This window comes from Nesoenas mayeri (assembly GCF_963082525.1).
Source record: "Nesoenas mayeri genome assembly, chromosome: 1".
Classification (NCBI taxonomy): domain Eukaryota; kingdom Metazoa; phylum Chordata; class Aves; order Columbiformes; family Columbidae; genus Nesoenas; species Nesoenas mayeri.
The window spans coordinates 161,968,847-161,988,566 of NC_137541.1; positions in this window are offsets into that span (position 1 = coordinate 161,968,847).

Below are 19,720 nucleotides of genomic sequence, written 5' to 3' on the forward strand. Positions count from 1 at the left end.
ACTAGTCAACTTTTGTTGGACTGAAAAAGGAGCTTTGCCCTCCCCCCCCCCCCAAAAAATCCCAGATACCAAATTTAAACATTTTCAGGACTCTCTCTCACTGTCCAGCTGCTTTATTTGGACAAACGAGTGCATTATGCTCCTCTAAATAAATGAAACTGTGAACTGCTACACATGCCTCCAAGTCCCAGGGAACTTTGGAATTTAGTGCTTCTAACCAAAGTCTCATGTTCAGCCTCAAGAACACTGGTTCTGCCTCTCTATTTTAAAAAATAAATTGTTAAGAAATTAAAAACTTACCATTTTCTGTAAAAAGTAAGCTCCTCCGCAAATACACTACTGCAACATCCACGGAAAGCTTCAGTATTTCCTGCTGCACGTGTCGATACTGGGGGGGAAAAAAAACAAACAAACAAACAAACAACAAAAACACATAAAAACCAAAACCGAGTTATTTGCTTTTTGTTGCTGAGAAGAAAACAAAGTGACCCAGCCAGTTCCTAAACGCCGGGGCTTCTCACCCCCAGGGAGGGCGCGAAACCCTCCGGTAGCCCCTCGGGCAGCGAGAAACCGCCCCGTGCGGCACTGAACACACGGGCTCCCTCTTTCCCCGAGACCCTCCCGGCAAGAAACCCCCACCCCAGGCCGGCCGCCGCCGCTCCGGAGGCTCGGGGCGACCCCGGGACGCCGGGCCGGGGCAGGGGGCGCCGCCGCTGGGCCCGCAGGGCCTGCCCGGGCCGGGCCCGCTCCCCGCACCGCGCAGCACGTGCTCCTGCGAGAACACAGAGGTGGCCGCGTGCCCCGCGCCCGCCAGGGGGCGCCGCCGCCGGCAGCGCGGAGGTCACAGCCCGGCTACGGCGTGACGCCCCCCCCCCCCTCCCCCGCCCCCAACCGCCCGTCCGGGCCCCGCAGCCCGGGCGAGGGGAAAGGGTCGGGCCCGCGGGCTCCCAGAGGCGGCTTGGGCCGGGAAGGGGTTTCGGCGGGGAGAAGGGACGCGGCTTTCCGCGGCCGCAGCTGCTCACATGCGGCTCCGGGCCTAACAGGGAACAATCGGCCCCAGCACGCAGCCGCCGCCATGTCCCCCGCCTCCTCCCCCCCTCCCCAGCAACATGGCGCCGCCGAGGCCCCGCAGCTGCCGCCGCGCCGATTTCGTAATGAAGCCCGCGGCTCCCTAGCGGCGGCGCGGGGCCCGCCCGCGACCCCCCGCCCGCCTGCTCGGGAGAGGCGGGGAGCCCGCGCACGGCCGCCCGCGCCCCGGCGGTGAGGGGTGAAGGGGGGGAAGAGGAGGGCCCGCCGCCCCCGCCCCTCCTGCGAACAAAAGCCCATGCGGAGGGGCCCGGGACGCGCTCGTAGCCCGCGGCGCTGCCCCCTCCCCGGGGCCCCGCGCCCCCTCCCCCGGGGGGCGGCGGAGCACAAAGCGCCTCCGCCGGGAACTCCCCGAGAGCCACCCCCGCCCGCGCCCTCCCTCCCCGCCCGCCGCCGCCTCTTTTACCGCCGCTGCCGTTCCCCGAGCTGGGCGTGGGCGGCGAGCGGAGCCCCCGCGCTGCCGCGGCCTCTGCCCCATGTGCGGCTTTGTTCTGGTGCGGCCAAGTCCCCCCCGCAGCCGCGGCAGGCAACGGCGCAAACTTTCCCGGACGGGCCTTCCCCCGCGGGCCGCGAGGGCAGAAACCCCCGCCCGCTCCCACCCCCGGCCCCCGGCAGCTGCCATTGTGCCGCGCGCGCCGCCCTACCCGCCCCGGGGGCTCGGCCGCCGCCGGCCGCTCCCCGCGCTGGCCCAGCGGGCCGCCCCAGGCCCGGAGCGCGGCGGAGGGAGGTGGGGGGGGGCGGGAAGGGGGCGGCGGGACTCACTGCAGCGGCGAGCGGCGCGCACGCTTTTTCAAATCTCCCTCATTCCGGCCCCTCCCGCCCCGTGTGCGAGCTCGGGAGGCGCCGCCGCCGCGGCGGCCGCTGCCATGCGCCCTGCTCCCGCTCCCCCCTGCCGCCCATCCACACCCCCTCCCGCCGCCCCGGCCACTCACAGCGGCCCGCCAGCACCCCCCGCGCCGCTACCGCTGCCTCCGCGCCGCGCTCCGCCGCCAGCGACCCACCCCTTCCCGCACACATACCCCGCGCTGCCTCCCCGGGCTCGTCCCCCGCGCCGGGCGGCCGCCGGCGCCTCACAACAGGTTTCCTGTCAGCGACACGCGCGCGGCAGCGACACTCACCAGCCAGCGGCGGCCGCCGCCACCATCTTCCCTCCTCCCGCGGCCCCCGGCGCCCTGTGCGGCCGAGCGAGCCCAGCCGAAGGGAGCCGCGCCGCTCCCCGGCGGGGCGGATGGGGGAGGGCGGGGGGAAGGGAAGTGGCGCGAAGGCAGGTCCCGGCGGCAGCAGCGGCCGGGCTCGGGGACCATGTGGGTGAATGAAGGGCGGCGGCTCCCGCCTCAACGTAAATATCCACAAGCCCCGCTCCGCCCTCATTAGAATAGAAAACAAAGTGCTTCCGAGCGCCGCGCCGCCCAATCGCCGGCCGCGGCCCCCCGCCCCCGCCCGCCGCCGCCTGCTGCGATTCATCCACACACCAGGCATGCACCGAGCTCGCCGCCCGCCCGGCCTGCGCCGCGCCGGCCGGGCACCTCCGCCGCCGCAAACTTTGTCTCTGCCGTTCCGCTGGGGGCCGGGCCGCGGCGGGGGAGCGCGGTGCCCGTCGCGCCGCGCAGGGCTCCCGCTGAGGGATGGATGGCGGTGTGGCGCGCAGCCTGCCTGCGCAGGCGGTGGGGAAGGGGAGGGGAGGGCAGGAGCGGGGTGGGGATGCACATGGTGGCCCCGCGCTCACGGGAGGGCCGGGGGGAGGCCGGGCCGCGGGGGGGGAGGAGGGCTGGGCCGGGCCAGGCCCGCCCGCTGCCGCCCCGCGAAGTTGCCGGTGGTGGGAAGGCGGGCGGAAGGGAGGGCGCATGTCCCGCCCCCTACTCGCGTGCCCGGCCCCACGCGGAGTGGAAAGGGTGTTCCCACGCGTGGCTGCACTTGTCCAGGGGAAACTCCTGCACTTGCGCCCGGCCGAGAAGCAGGAGAGGAAACCCAAATCGCAAGGATGCCAGTGGGAAGCTGGCGGGGGAGGGTGAGCGGGAGCATCCTGCGCCGCTACCGCGTCGCCGCTTTCAGCTGGGAGTCCCACCCGCGACCAGCGGTTCCCAGGTGGGAGCCCAGGGGGGAGCGCGCTGGGCTCTAGCCGCTGCCACACGTGGGGCTCGCAGCCTCCCCTCGGGCGGGCTTTTCCCCCGGCAGATGTGCCCTTCCTGGAGCCACCATTAACCGCGGCTTCGGGGCGGGGACCCGAGGCCGGGGCAGCAGAAACTGGGCAACGTGGTCCTGCAAGAGCAGAAAGTGCCAGGACCTGTGGGATGCTCTTTGTAGCAAAGCTGCGCAGACAAGGGAGTTGGGGAAAGTGTATGAAATGGCATGTGCGTTATAATATTACTGGGTTTGTCTGTGGCGTCGTTGCTTTCGCTGCAGTTTTCTGGACGCAAAAACAGATGTAAAATGATGGTTAGATAGTTTTCCGTCACATAGTTGCTTATTTTACAAAGACGTATTGAACCCCATGTTTTAAAAGGTGAAAGTGCTTTTAATTATATGTATTTTACAGAACAGTAACATTTTATAGACCAACATTTCTACATTTCATTATGTTGTCACAAATGGAGAAATCACTTCATCTTCCAAATAAAAAGATCAGAAAAGCTGTATTCAGAATTTGCCATGTCCAAAGCACTTTGAGGTTTTTGTTGTTGTATCATTCCAATTATTTCTGCAGGCAACAGAATATTTGGTTTTACCAGTTACTTTAGTTACCTTTACAGCAGAGAAAGTACATTTGTTCTCAGTTTGTCTTGTTTGGTAGTTGTTCGGAATAAGGCACTGGTCGTTCCTAATCTCGTAACTCTATTTCATTAAATATTAAATTCATTAAATTCATTATTTTAGGTAGTTTTGCTGTATTTGAGCCTTCAGAAAGTAATAAACCAGAGAGTTTGTGGTTTCTTGTGGGTTTTTTTTGGTTTTTTTTTTTTTTTTTAGTATTTATATGTGATGTTTCCTGTCATGGAAGTTCACTGTGAGGTTATTTCATCCACACTTTTTAGTTTGTTGTTTTTCTTTTTTAGCTTAAATATATATTTGCTGATCTACACAATAATTTATTTTACAATACTATATTTGATAAAGGACAATTTCAGCTGAAAACTGTAGCTGCTTTTTAAAAACACAGTAATGCAAAATGTAGTTGGTTTTGTATTGTATTTTAGTAATATCGATGTTGTTCTCCACTGCAGCTGCAGCTCCTTTCCCACTCCTTAATCCTGTTTATGCACACACACACACCCTGCTTTATTTTTCCTTTTTTTCTTTCTCCCTTTGGCAAAAAGGCCAGCAAAAAGTAATCAATATGATGCAACTATAAGAGTATATTAGTTCTTACTTCTTTGGATGAACTCCAGGCCATACCAAAGTTGGTGGCTATAGTCTTGCTGAATGAACAGGTAAAATTTCAATATTTGTCTTGCACCCAAAGATTCCAAATTGCTATTGCAAAGCTGTGCAAGCATCTTCTCCTCAAAATCTAGAGTAAAGGAAATGTTAGGGAAGGTAGCATCACATTATACCGAACTGTCCTCTGTCTGAAAACAGCCAACAAAACTGTAAGCAAGCAAGAAAACAAGACTGATTTTTTTTCAGTGACTTAGTATATCCCCTTTGCTTAAATTAAATTGACTTCAGGACCTATATTCTCTTACCACACCTAGAAGAATCATGCCATCGATGAAGGAAATTAAATGTATTATTTTGCTGATCCAAATGTTTATGGTGATAGGATTCAGTCCAGGTCCCACTGAAACCACTAGACTGGTCTTCTTAAAGTCCCTGAGCACACAGGTTGCCCGTGAGCAAACATGTCACTGTATTTTGTGTTTCCTAGCTGTAGTGGTTTCTCCTACAGATAACTTGCAGCTTCGGAGTAGAATCAGATAAATGAGAACGGGTTTCCCAGGAGGAAAACTCGCAACTTAGAATTCCCTTAAAGTGGAAGTTTGTCAAGCACTAAATAGTGTTCTGTATCTTGCATAAAATACTAAGAAATGAAGGCCCTAAGGTCACTCTCCTTTAACATGTACTAACTGATTTGTTTGTTCTTTATGGAGTGTTGCTCATCTTATTTTTCTTTACTACAGTAGCTGAGCATATCACATCATAATATTTGCCTTCATAACACAGTGTGACATGGCAATTACTATTCCCATGTTACAGATGAAGAATCTGACATAATAAGGAAGAGAATTTAGCTCTTTGAAAGGCAAGGCTGACACCTTAACCAGCCAGTTTTCTGTGTTTTAATCAATATAAAGATTATGGAATAAATCACTATCCTACATACATCACTCAAGATCTCAGTTAATGTGTAGATTATGAAATACTACTGAAAAATGTTAGGAAATAGCTAATTTACCAAGCTATCCCTAAAAAAAAAAAAAAATAAAAAAAAAAAAATCTGCAGTATAAATAAAAAATTTATAAGTTTGTTAAACAAACATCATTATCTAATTAGATATACAGTAGTAATGCTAGCTCCTTGTCCATTTGGAGTTCCTAAAATAAAGACATCAAGGGTTACTGAAAAAAAAAAAGGTTTGCAACAATCGTTTTGGTGATTTTAGGGTCATTTGTTTCTAAAAAATTAACTGAGTAGGGACAGACCAACAGAAGGTGCTCTAGTTTGGTGTTTTACTCCCAACTTCGAAAATTCTCCTTTTTAAAATATATATTACTATTATTTCAAAAATTTACAAATTGTTTATCTGCAGCAGCGGTGACATTTACTAGATTTTGGTCAGAAAGAAGAAAACAGGATGAAAAATTCCCCAAATATCTTTTTTATATTTACCTATCACTGCTAATGCATCAATCAGTTAAAAACACCAAACAAACAAACAATCAAACAAAACCCATTTGTTTAAAATAAAACATTTTGGAATTACTGATTCTACAAAGCTAATTCTTACTATTCCACTTGTAGTTTCAAGAACACCCAATAAAATTGACAAAACAGCAAACAAAAATGGTGTAAAAAGGCGTCTGATTTAGGATCAAAATATACCTCGTAGTTATACTGTATTTTTTATTAGAACCAAACCTTTAATTCCTGCATGTTTTATTATACCCAAGTACACATGAATTGTAATTTCAAATATTTATATTTAGAAGAAGGCATGTACTCTGGAGGGAGGTGAGTTATAACAAGACCTAAGAGTCCTCAGTCACAGACAGTTAAACTTCTATATCTGATTTTTATTCTTGGGAGTTTAGTACTGTTATCATTCAACCATTAATTTTATATCCCAGTGTTTATGATGTTATCCTGTCTGCAGATCAGTATTTGCACAGGCTCTACCTATTCATTTCACTTGTAAAAATGTTCCCCTTTATATGTTAGCTTCATTTGAGGTATAGAAGTCTCTAATTTGTGAGTATACTGAAGTGTCTGTAGAGAGATGGAAATTTAACAGTTGAAACAGCATGGAAAGAATTAAGGTTTATAACTGGAGGGTGTTACATTTGCAGCAGTGTTCCCCTTACCTCTGTCCTCCTCTACAGCTCAAATTTTCATGTTCTGAGGCTGGAGCGGCTGGGTAAAGGCAGAAAGACACTTGCCTGTCCCCCTGTCCCAAGCTGGCCAAGATCCTCTGCTGCTTTGATTTTTACGGAGCCAGATTTTGCTGCAAGGTGTTCCTTAAGTGTCTTAAGAATGCTAATAAAAAACTGGAAATACTCCTTCTCATCGGGATGTTGGGCTATTCTGAAGTAACTTGGGGGAATGTTACTGTCAGTACTATCCAAATTCAGCTGTAGGAGGCAAACGTGTTGCTGGGAGAAGAAGGACTGAAGATAAGCTGCTTCATCTTCAGCTGTTCTGTCCTCCATCTCACAATTTTACTTTCTTCTGAATCTCTTTCACTGTTTACCGTTTCAAGCTGCTCACTGCCTTTCCTCTTTTGCAGTTCCCGAGTATATTCCCTGTGCTCTCTTAAATAAGCAGTCTAGGGGAAGGTAACATGAAAAGCACTAAACAGCTGGAAAATTGGAGAAGCCACAGGATTAACTTCTGAGCAAAGGAGATATGAAAGCATGTGAGGAAGAAAAGCACAGGTGTAAGAGTGGTCTTTAAAAAGAAGGGATTTGAAAAGTAAGAAAAAAGATGCTAAAGAAAAGGCTCTGAAAAAAAGTGGGAAGAAAAACTTGACAGTGATAGGACAGGATCTCTCCAGAATGGAGTTGTGTTCTGACACTGTTTACGCAAATGTTAAATAAATCTGTCCATACTTTAGACTTTCTAGGTACTGGCAGGCTTGGCTCATTTTTGCATCCATGCAAAAAACATAGACTGTTTTTTTTTTTTTCTACTTTGCAAACGTTTGCAAGACAAAGAACATAGTTTCAAGCCTTGAGGTGCTTTATTGAGGTTAAATCAAAGAATATGCCAGGAGAAGTAAAGCTGTTGTACCCTTCCTCAAAATCCCCTCTCCACACTCCATAGGACAGATTTTTCCACTGTTGCATGTGAATGAATACTGGTGCACTGAGGCATGTAACTCTATAATATACCTTCACAGATGTGTAAGAACAGTTACTGAAATAGATGCAGTTACAGTCTCCTTCTCTGGAGACATTCAAGACCTGTGTGGACACATTCCTGTGCAATCTGCTCTAGGTGTACTTGCTTTAGCAGGTGGGTTGGACTAGATGATCTCCAGAGGTCCCTTCAACCCCAACCATTCTGTGATTCTGTGATAGAGACATGTTTATCTTTTAGGGATTCCTGTATCTGGGTTAGCTAATCCAAATGCTTGATGCAGCTACCTGTCTCCTGGATTAATTAGGGAATGGAGAAGAACAATGAAGGAGTGGCGAAGGATGAAAACAGTAGATGAAATGATGGTGATTACATGGAATGAGGGTGATTAATAGACTAAGGGAGAAGGAGAACTAGTGTGTAAGAGGGAATTATTGTGTAATGAGAAAATTATGAGTGGTCAAAAAGTGGACATTTGGGAGCCACTATATGTTCATGTGAGAGCAGTAGCTGAATGCCAAGGGACAGTGAGACTTTTTGAATGTTCCAATAACACCTCTAGATATTATTAGTATAGATAGTCTTCAGAATAATATCTATTAACTCTTGATATTTAGATTTAAGAATTTTACACCTCTGGCTGTCCCCTGAATCTGCAGGGGTAATGCTATATTGGACTTCAGGTCTTCTTCTGAGATCCCTTCTCTGCTGGTGACCTTTGACCCTGAAATAAGTAAATGAGTAAAGCACCAGCATGGCATCAGGAACAAAGTAACGCCTCAGAGGAGCCAATGCTAATGTTTTTTGAAGCACTGGACAATTTGCTTGGCCAAATATAACCCTGTTGTCCAACCAGAGGCCTGAATATTTGGGCTGCACAATGGACTGAGATGACTTAGGCATCTGTTCATGGATCATGTGCAGTAATAAATGTTACACTTACTGCCTGCATCTCTACAGGTGATGATTGTTACATATATAAGATATACTTTGATAACCCCTCCCTAGTGGTGCATCTGGAGCTGGGTAGACCCAGGCTGTCCTCGTTCGGAGGGAGAATGAAGCTGTCTGGCCTCTGCAGGCTGCATGCTCTCCATTATGTCACCCCCTGCTCTTATTTTGCACTTCTGCAAACACTCAGTTCTTTTTTATTCTCTTCAGTGCCATCTTCAGCTCCTACAAAGCCATGTAACGCAGACATTCCTCCTTCTGAGGTGGGAAACTATGAGAAGGATAGAGATGAACAGGATATGCATAAAATAGTATTTTCTTCTCATTTTAAATAATTTTGAAATTAATAACATTAGTCAAAGTAGGAACAAACGTCAGTAATTTATTTCCTCCCCTTTCAACGGAGATTTAGCTCAACCATCTTACTCTATCATAACAAATTGTAGTGATTTCATAATTTTCGATGTCACCTGAGCAGCTGTGGTTGCTCTGTGTAGACTTTTAAAAAGTGCTCTACTTGTAAATTCAACGAGGTGGCTGTTCAAACACATATTTTGAAGAACACAGTGACTCTACCCTTCACTGAGGGACTGTGCTTAAAATACTATACTAAAACATATGTAGGGATGCATGTATACATCAATAAAAAATGGTAGTGATTCCATAAGCATTCAACTTGTGCTAGTCTACTGTAAAATGTTTAGCCAAGATTTTAGATATCTCAGTAACTTTGTGTCAGTGAGATTAATGGTTCTTGGTGGCATTAGTGTGCAGGTAGATAAATATCCTTGGTTGGGTCAGCAACTTGTGAGAATTTATGGCTGTTGCAAGATGGGTTGATTACACTGGTTCTAGAAGAGAAGGATGATGGGGCTTCTCATAAGAGGAAATTGTTCTGAATTGCTTAACCCCATTTTAGATGGATTCAGGCATTTAACAGAAAACATTTTCATTATTTGAATGGTGATTTTCACTAAATGTTACTAACAAGTTTTCTGTGTCAGTCAGTTCAACTGACTTGAGGAGCACTCTGTTGCCTGCAAAGTATTCCTGACTGGCCTACAGCCCTCCGTAAAGTAGAGTAAACTTAATTCTATGACTATTCCTTGCCTCCTTTTCTTTCCTCCTACTCAAAGCGGTAGGGAAACCCCTGAGAGATTTAGAAGTGAGATACTGGACAAGATGCTGTCACTGTGCTGAAAACACAAATTTTCATTCCCCGTGACTCCATTTCTATGATTCATATTGCTTCAGTAGAAAAGAAAATGTAGTGTCTGCCAGAGACCAAGGCTTGGACAAGAGCTGTCTAGTCAGCTAGCATTGCAGTAGCAGAGTGGGAAAAAAGGACAAAAAATGCTTTTGTGTCAGCACCTTTGATTAATGCATTGGATCACCATTTGTGACACATGCAGTCTACTTGTGCAGATAGATATATACATATCAGAAGCAAATAAAGACATGTTTCCAACCACATTTAGGCAAATTCTACCACTCTTTTTGTTGTTGTTGTTCAGCAAACCCTTCTTCAGTTGTGCACGTCACTGTTGTATTTCAGGTACAGTTTTGCAGTACAGTCTGCAGTCAGCTACTCTACAGTCAGTCCAGAATCTTTTTTGAACAGAGATTCATCTTTACTGAATATAGTATGTGTGTTCAAAGAGCTGTGCCAAATTGTAGCATGGAACTTAAAATATTGACCTACAGCAAAACAAATGTTACATTGTGTGAGCTTTCAGATACTACAAGTAACTTTCACGCCCTTTACATATGGTGTCTATGAGCAAAGTAAATTTGAAAAAAATTGAATCTGTATCTTACTGGCTTTTCAAAACAAAATAAATCCATATTTTTTTTTTGTTAGTAAATTTATCTGAAAATTGCAAGGTATCGGAACAATTTTAAATATGAATGAACTGAGTGAATGAAAATACAGTTATAATGTCAAAATGCTCTTTTGAAGGATGAAAAAAATGTTATTGGAAAATTAAAAATTCAGAAGTCACTACTTCCATATTCAGAGGATAAATTTTTATTAAATGCTATCATAGGACTCAATGAATTTAGAAAAAAAATATTCAATTTATTCAAACATACTGTTAACTGTTTTGCTTTAAGAGACTCCTTTAAATTCCATGGCACATAGTATTGTTTTAAGAGACTTAAAATTTTGCTTTTTATTGTATCTTCAAAGACAATGAGGGAGCCCACAGTTTGTTTTGGTGGAAGAAAGCAAAACTCCACTGACACTTTGGGAGTTGTTATTACAACAAAATTGAATAAGACCAAGCTATTATATAGTGTGAAGTATGACTGTAAAAACAGACGCTGCTTATTCAGTGTATCTGCTCTTTGCATTTAGTGTGTCATATCTACTCTATCGGTGAACAAGATCTGTTTGATATAATCATTATTCATTAAACCTGAAGAAAAAAAAAAAGAGTGTCCATGAGAGACTCTGAGGTTTTTTTCCTCAATTTTGTTTTCATTATCAAAAGATGAGTTTAATTTGTAAAAGCTGCCTACTTCTTCAGAGACATGAACCAACAGCATAGTTTCATATATTTCAGTGTTCAGAACCCTCTACTTTAAGAGTAAAAAAACCCAGAAAACAACCCCAAAATTTTATGCAACCAATTGCATTTGATATCTTCATAATTTTATTTAGGAAAAATTAACTACATATACTTCAAGTGATTAATTTCCTTCAATGAAAGAAAGCACATGAATAAAGTTAGACACTTTCACAACAATGTGTTATAACTGTTAACTGGCAAGTTAAAAATGGAAGCCAATAATGACAAATTGTTAGCATTACACTTGTGTACATGTATTATAATAAGATTAAGCATCGTTGAAAATGCATGAGCTGTTGCAGTTTCAGTTATTTGTTTGTTTATTTTTACAACAAAAAAATCTGACAATAGCGTTAAGTTCAATAAGTACACTATGATCACTCAGAATCATTAAAATAAAACTATAGACATTTCACAGTGAAGAAAACTGTCATATTTCTTTTTGCCATGGAATGATATACTGAAAATTAAAAATGTGGTAAAAAATTTGGCTGATGTGTCAAATAGTTTGAAATACTTTAACATAACATTATGATTCAAATGGAACTCATACAAGACAAGTGTAGAGGTAAAAATAGAATTCCCATGAAGAGAAAGAAATAAAAATAAATACCTCTCAGTTCTCTAATAAATCATTGTAATCATTAAGACTCATACTGGTTATGACTGCCAGATATACCTTTAAAAATGGTTTGCAGAATTAGACATTAATTAAGCTTAGTCTTGTTCCTTTTGGAGCAATGGTGAAGCTATTTTTGACCTGAGGTGAAACTATTTCCCCACATGAGCAAATAATACTGCATTCTATATTTTCAGCTCTGATCAAATGCTAATTGTCAAAAAATATCCTGGCCTCTTTTTTTTTTTTCAGCATGAATCAAAATGAGCAATTTTTTCCCACCTTGTAAGACAGAAAGTGTTTCAATGAAAACATTTTCAAGAAAAGTCTCAGATATATACTTTCTCTGCTTATCCCCAAAATATTCTCTCATTTTATATTATTCCATTATCTTCTTCCATCTGTATCACACTTTCTAGGTTTTTCCCTCAAAAACACTTTTCAGCCCTATAATTAGCCCAAACATAATGAGCATGGTAATACTGTTTCTGGTACACAAGCTAAGCTCACTAACAACTACTTTTGGTATTGCAGCATCACTCTGCATTGTATTACCCTGTGGACACACTTACAAGGCCCATTTTTTTCAAAGGTGCTGCATACCAGAAACTTGTAAAATGCTGAGTGCGTGCCCAAATAAGAATAAATCAGAAGCCTGAGCACAACATTTTGACCACAACACCTTAATTTGTTATTATGAAGTTCAGGAATGTACTTAGAATATTTATCATATAGCTGTATTTACACACTGATATGATCAGTATATCTTACTGTGTCTTTCAGTCTCAAAAACTGAAAATGGTGTTTTGATATAATGTCAAAATGAAAAATACACGAATTTATTTTCACACTGCATGTATATATATGCTATTGATAAAATGATGACAAGAAATCTGTAGTGCTAATTGTGGTTACAAAGCTATTTCTTTAAAGGTTGTCTCATTTTTCTCTGATGAATGCAGCATGGAAAATTATCCATACCTTTTATTTTTACAAAACAATTTCAGCTTTGGTCATTTACACCAGTCAGCTTCCTCCAGTAGGTTTATTGGGTGAGGATACAAGCAATATCAACAGCTTGAAAGTAATCTGAACTTAAACTCCTGACTTTTTTACAGGATTAACTGGATATATTTGGGGTTTGACACGTGCCTATGCCATTGTGACAGCTGCAAAAAGGTTTACTTTTTATCACAATGAAGAATAAATTATTTGGAACCTCTGAACTGAGAACTTCAGGCTCAAAGTCTTGTGAATAAGAAACATAAGCGATGTGAAATAATGAGTTTGTACAATATGTACTAATTATTGATTTCTTTTTTTTCAATTTGTAACCTAAACCATTTAAAGTTACTGTTTTATATATATATTTTAAAAATGTATCTTTTTCCACAGCCTAGTATCTAAGCAAAATATTTAATATAAAACTGATTTCTCTGGCTAGTAACTATGGGACAGATTTATTAATAGCATTAATTTAGTAGACTTTTGATACCTTATGGTAGGTAGGAACTTGGTCCAACAAATGCAAGACTGGAGATAAAAACAAATTACTTACAGCATGTAGAAAAGGATGTAGTCAAACTGATATTGACAATATAAAGTGAATTACAACTCAAGTCCTTAAGCTGTATCAGAGGAATCAACTTTCATAGACAACAGAAGACAAAAAGAATGTTGTAGAAGTCATCACAATAATAAGGAGAACTAGAAAGAACAATGGGACAAATGTGATTATATTTAGCTTATTCAAAACATACAAAGGTGTTCAGTTAGTGCATCTTTAATATCTTTGTCTTTATTCTGATTTAGAAGATTGTGGTTAATGTGAGATATGAGTTCTCCCATTTCTTTCCATATGTTCCTCGACCAAAAATAGTTTCCTCTCTTCATACGGATTTCTCCAAATAAGGAGTGAAGAAACTGTAAATTAACTCCTCATTACTACAGCACAAATGCGTACTTCCAATATGCTGAATTGGGGTGAGAGGAGGAATGTGGAGACAGCTCTTTGGAAAATTCTGTTGAAATCTGTCTTCTAGAATTTTCCCATTTAATTACATATTTTTTCCCAATCTGGCATTTCATTATTTGTCTTTATATGTATGAAAGAAAAAGAGAGAGAGAAAGAAAGAGAAAAAGAGAGAAATAGAAAGAAAGGGAAAGGGAAAGGGAAAGGGAAAGGGAAAGGGAGAAAGAGAAGGAAGGAAGGAAGGAAGGAAGGAAGGAAGGAAGGAAGGAAGGGAGGGAGGGAGGGAGGGAGGGAGGGAGGAAGGAGGGAAGGGAGGAAGGAGGGAAGGAAGAGAGAGAAAGAAAAAGAGAAAAGAAAGAAAAGAAAAGAAAAGAAAAGAAAAGAAAAGAAAAGAAAAGAAAAGAAAAGAAAAGAAAAGAAAAGAGAAAAGAAAAGAAAAGAAAAAAAAGAAATGAAAAGAAAAGAAAAGAAAAAAGAAAAGAAAAGAAAAGAAAAGAAAAGAAAAGAAAAGAAAAGAAAAGAAAAGAAAAGAGAAAGAAAAGAAAAGAAAGAAAGGAAAGAAAGGAAGGAAGAAAGGAAAGGTGTCGTGGTTGAGATGGGCAAACGACATAGACCAAGTTCTTCCAGGATGAAAGTAGTAGATGCCATTTATTGCCACATTGCATTTTTATACAGTTTTACCAATTAATGTGTCTCTTCATTATTGGTTACAAGTTACAGTAGTAACATCTCATTGGCTAATTTTGCTATAATCAATGTCACTCTTCTCCTCCCTTCTCTCTCATGGTTACACCTTAATATCTCCAGATAATCCTTTACTCCCATCTTTCTCACGGGTAGGCCCTCATATCTTCAAGGCTAATTTCTGTTCCCATGCTCTCCGTCAGGGAATCCATGGACCCAACATAGTCCCCCACAGAAAGGAGAGGAGAGGAGAGGAGAGGAGAGGAGAGGAGAGGAGAGGAGAGGAGAGGAGAGGAGAGGAGAGGAGAGGAGAGGAGAGGAGAGGAGAGGAGAGGAGAGGAGAGGAGAAGAGAGGAGAGGAGAGGAGAGGAGAGGAGAGGGAAAGGGAAAGGGAAAGGGAAAGGGAAAGGGAAAGGGAAAGGGAAAGGTCAAAACTTCCAACCTCAGCAGAAGGTCAATAAATTAATCAAACTGAATTTTCTGGTGAGTTTCATTACATTTGTAAATCCTTGATTCTGGTTGGAATGTAGTAAAACAATGAGCTAGGAAAATTTTGTGAAAAAACCCACACTACGGGACAGCATAACTGAAACAGCAGAGGTGACCAGATAGTAAACCAAGATGAAAATGTTCAGGCCAGAACTGAGCTACAGGTCTGTTGTGAAGAGATCCACAACAGACAGCTAAATAGTTTTCTTGGCGTGTGATGTTATCAAGACCTGTGGAGCTCTAGAAATGATATTTGGGAATGGCAGATTCTACCTTCTCTTTCTGTTTTGTTGATTTCTTCAGCACCACTTGTACTTGAATGTGCAGGAAATACAACATCTGTTACAAGATGTAACAACATCTGTTGTCAGCTACTGAAGGCAAATAAACTGGACTAGATGTGCCAAATGGTCCAAAATGACAGCATTTATGGGTCTCGAACACACATATATACAATTAAAATTAACAACAAACATAGACTTTTATATATACTAGGACATGAATCTCTACTGTTCTTTTCTGAAAAAAAAAAATGATACATGGAAGGAATTTTTTCAAATGGCCATGCTTTAGCTTTATGGAAACCAAATCTCAAAGTATAGTCTGTTCAGGAAATTATGTGTATGGATATGCACATATATCTTTAGATTTAAAGACACCAGATATTATATAATGATATTGTTGGTTTTAACTTCATTGTAGTCTAGAAAGTACTAATGTTGGTTTGGTTTTTTTTCTTTCACATATATAAATCAATATAAATTTATGTAAATGAAGTTAATATTCAAATAGTTAAACATATTTTTGTCTTGTTAATTCAAATATTTTGACCATTACAAACAACCTATGTTTCTGACATTCTGACTTGATATTCTGATTGAGTTCAAAAACATAATCTGCTTCTCCATTGTTTTATAACAAGTCATCTGCAGAGCAAATAAGTGCTACATTCATTGGAAGGTTAAAAACAAGTTCCTGACCTTAAAAGTCAGGACAGAATTATCGATTAATATTATAGTTCTGTTATTTTTGTCACCTTTCCTTACATCAACAAAAATAATCTATTGTTGCAACACCTTTAGCCCTTTTTGTTGATGCCACTACATTTCCTGGTATCTTCATATTGTTTATTTTGAAATCCTTCAATTTTTAGTATGAATGAATCTGTACTTTCAAGATGTAAAATGTAAAATATATATTTTAATTTCCCACATGTAAGATTTGCTGCCCTTGTTCCTCCATCTTCTTTTTAAATAATAATCTCTGTTTTACCTACTTCCTTGAAATGTGTGCAAGTTGCTATATGAGCTTACTTATGGTTTTTCTCTGAATCCACTGTGTTCTCAGTCCATGGTTTTGAGAATTATCTGTCCTTCAGTTATGATTTACTGTGAAGGAGAGCTGAATTTGAAACTTCTATAGTGGGCTATCTCATTATTTGATTCCATGTTTTATCAGATACAGATAATTTTTGTGGGATTTTTTTTTTAGGTTTTTCTTCAATCATATGGTAGTTCAACTTTCATTTTTAAAAGTTTTCATCTTCCTGGATGCAGAATAAAACCTGAAGCCCCATATGCTGTAGAACAGAATATAAATAAGAAAATAATACTACTTCTTTTTACTTTGCATCAGTGTTTTGGCTCGATTTGTTTGGGCTGTATTTTAATTCTGTATTTTGGTTTTTCAATAATTTGCACTTTCAGTATGATTTCAGATTTTGACTGATGCTTTATCTTTGTGAGTTTGTATGTTTTATTTGGTATTGATGTCTCTTTTCTTATAAATGATAATTTAATTGTTAGATTGATATGCATATCTAATTTAATAATAAATCAAAACTTATAAACCCTGAAAATGGAAAAATAGGAGAAAGCTGCTGCTTATAGTACCGGAGACTACAATTAAGGACTGAGCTTCCCAAACATGCTGGACAGCCTACATGAAGACTCTGTCCTTATATATACCTAGCTGGAAATGGACAGAAAATAAAAAATAACTCTCAAGCACTTCAGACATATAAATCCTTACAATGTTAACCTATACAGCAAAATTAGTTATATGTATATAGGTATCCTGACTGGCAACCAGTTCTTGTTCCTTTGCAAAGATATCCAATGAAAATGAAAGACAAATAGCAAGATTAATGTCTTTAGCTAGGAAAAGGTGAGAAACTGAAGGCATAATTTAGATGCCCAAATGCTGATATAATATGAAAATGTGTGCAGTTCTCTAATTTGCCATTGGATGACTCCAGGAATGTTTAGAAACTGCCTCCTTTTTGTGTGGATGAAATAGGACATGTGGCTTACGCATCAATATTAACAATACCCAAGCATCAGCAAGGTCAAAAAACTTATTTTTATTTTATTCATGTAACTAGCAAATGCCTTATTGTACCTGATAATATGCAGTTTATGTATTAATGGTTATAAATACAGAATATAAAGACCACATACAAGTGAAATTAGATGAAAGAGTCCACATGAGTGACAGAAGAAAAATGTTCTCAATGCATATGTATTTCTACATTTCTTTAAAGAGAAGAGAAACTTTTACTTGTTCAAGACTTTTTGTCATTTTCAAGCAGTAGCTCAAGTAGAAACTAAATATCTGATTGCATATCTGATTTTTTTTTATAGATGCTTAACATGATTTGATTGTGATTTAATGTTCATTAATTTTCTTTCTTTCATTTGTAATACAAATTTAGACATACAAGCATGAGTCCACATTTACTTTAATATGATTTGATCATTATTAAAGTACTTGGTAAAAACTGATGGCAAAACAGATTCTAGTCCAGCTTAAGCATTTAAGTTGTGGAATGGCACTTAGAAAGCATGTATTATCTTCTCTTGAGTTTTGTTCAACAGAAACTGAAAATAAAAGTTGCAGAATCGTCTCTGCTTGTGGATAAGTGGGCAGACGACAAAATTAACCATTAAATCTTCAGAGCATGTGGGACTGCACAGCCTCATTACACCAGGGCTTAACACCTGCAGGCTACAGCAAGGCTGGAATCCTGGAGGGCTCTTAATAATGACTTCTTTCCCACAGTGTTAGCATGGTTAGTGTCAAGCTGGTTATAAGTATCCGTGTCATGTATTTATGTTAATGTTAGCTTTTGGCACGTTATCTTTTAGTTTGGTACAAAAGACAGTGTGTGGCCTCTGAGGGTCAGGCTTCACAGAAAGGAATCTGGATGTCCAACATAAAGATTCTATCTTTATCATCTTGGAACAAGACATAATAAAACATAGTTCTTGTATGTACCGTGAGAGATAAAAGTGAAGTCCAAAAATGCATCTTCATTTTGCTTCCAGGTGTGCTCCTGTAGTTGAACTTCTGAAGCCTGAAAATACTGAAGTTCAGAGAAAATTATTTAGCCACCTATCTTGCCTACAGCCATTTAAGACTCAGAAACAAAGTGTTTCCACAACTACATGGATGGTTTCTGCCTTTTGCTAGTGCTAAATAATTATACCACTAGTTGGTAGGGAGAGACTAAACAGAGTAAGAGACTGTGTTCTTAAGTCTAATAAGAATCTAATCCTCAGCTATTTGGAGAGAAGAGAAAAAAAAAGAACTGTCATGTAACTAAACAGCGCTGGTATGAGATACCTCCACTGCTGTTGTCAAAATGTTCCCCTCCGTGTACAGGATAGTTTAGCTCATTCATAGGAGCACAGGTCCTTCTGATCAGCACCAAGGGAGCGTAGCTTAGTACCTTCAATACCGTTTCACACATTTAATACTAAGATATAAAGACATTAAGCTTTGCCATGTAAAGTTATTTTTGGAAGTGGATCCTGGATAACCAGTGATACTTCTATACTGCCCAGTTTTTATCCTACTGCACAAATTGGGAGGTACTATAGTCTGCAGTTTTTACAGAATCATTCCTTTTATCATTGTTAATACATACTGAATTTTTGGTAAACTCCAGTATTTTTTGTCTTGGTGTTTTTCCACCCTGTGCAAAATTAATCTTAGGTTTTCTCTAAAACCTATAGGGTAGGCTTTGTCTCTACCTTCTAATATTCTTGTGAAGTTAATTTGCTGTATACATGCCGTATTTGTTCTTTTTTAATAAAGACTACCTACACATGTTCATACTGCAAGCTAGACCCAAAAAAACCAAACCCAACCGAAACACACACTCAACGCCTCCCCCATCCCCCCCAAAAAAAAAACAACCAACCAACCCAACCGAACAAAAGAACTGTTGCCACACAAAAAAATAATGAAAGGAGTAATGTGAAATCCAACCCATTTCCTCATGAGTCAGAAACTCAGAAACAATTTCAGTGTTTAGTTATTATCAGGTAGTCAACCAATATAAGTCAAGACTTCAAGGTGAAGTCAGCTCCAACACTGTTGCTGGGATTCACCTTATTACATGCATATATGTAAACTATGGGTGTCTACACTTGATCTAGCTATCTAGACTGCCTTTTTGCACAGTAGAGAGGAACAGTTTCTTCTAGAGTGGACTTTTAACATTTTAAAGTCCATAAAAATTCCTAAAATGCCTTTTCCTTTCTTTTAAGTATAAAGGAAGTCTACCCTGACTAGCTCAAGTTTAGGTATTGTAGATACCTAAGACTGCATGGAGATGTATTTACTACATACTGGCAAGGTGTTTCATTCTGTTTTCCAATCAAAATTGCATGTGTTCGTATATATGTGTGTATCAGCCAGCAAGACCAAATCTAAAAAAACCAGCCTTCTACACTGCTAACAAGTACCTTTGATCACACTCTGTTCCCAAAAGGTTAACACTGTATGTAGGCATTCACAATAATTAATGTATCATGGTCCTTCAAACT